This window comes from Aplysia californica, unplaced genomic scaffold (assembly GCF_000002075.1).
Source record: "Aplysia californica isolate F4 #8 unplaced genomic scaffold, AplCal3.0 scaffold01030, whole genome shotgun sequence".
NCBI lineage: Eukaryota > Metazoa > Mollusca > Gastropoda > Aplysiida > Aplysiidae > Aplysia > Aplysia californica.
Genome location: NW_004798300.1, coordinates 110,082 through 110,391, shown reverse-complemented (window position 1 = coordinate 110,391; position 310 = coordinate 110,082).

Genomic DNA, 310 nt, shown 5'->3' with positions numbered 1-310 from the left:
TCCCTCAAGTAACCACACGTCCTTGTCATCTGGTCAACGCCAGAGTAGAGCAGGCTTTGTAAGTCTGTAGGTGTGTGTAGAAGAATGCGTCCAAGAACTGCCAGGTTTGGGTAGTGAAGGAGAAGATGTTCAACGGTCTCCTCGTGGTAGTCACAGTGTCTGCAATGGGGTTCCCACATGGGGTTGATTCTGTTTATGTGCTTATTGGTGTGTAAGTGTCCTGTGCGCGCTCTGAAGGTGAAAGTCTGATCAGCTCTACATAAGAGATTCTTACATAACACAAACATGGTGTGTTTTCCGTAGATTTGGA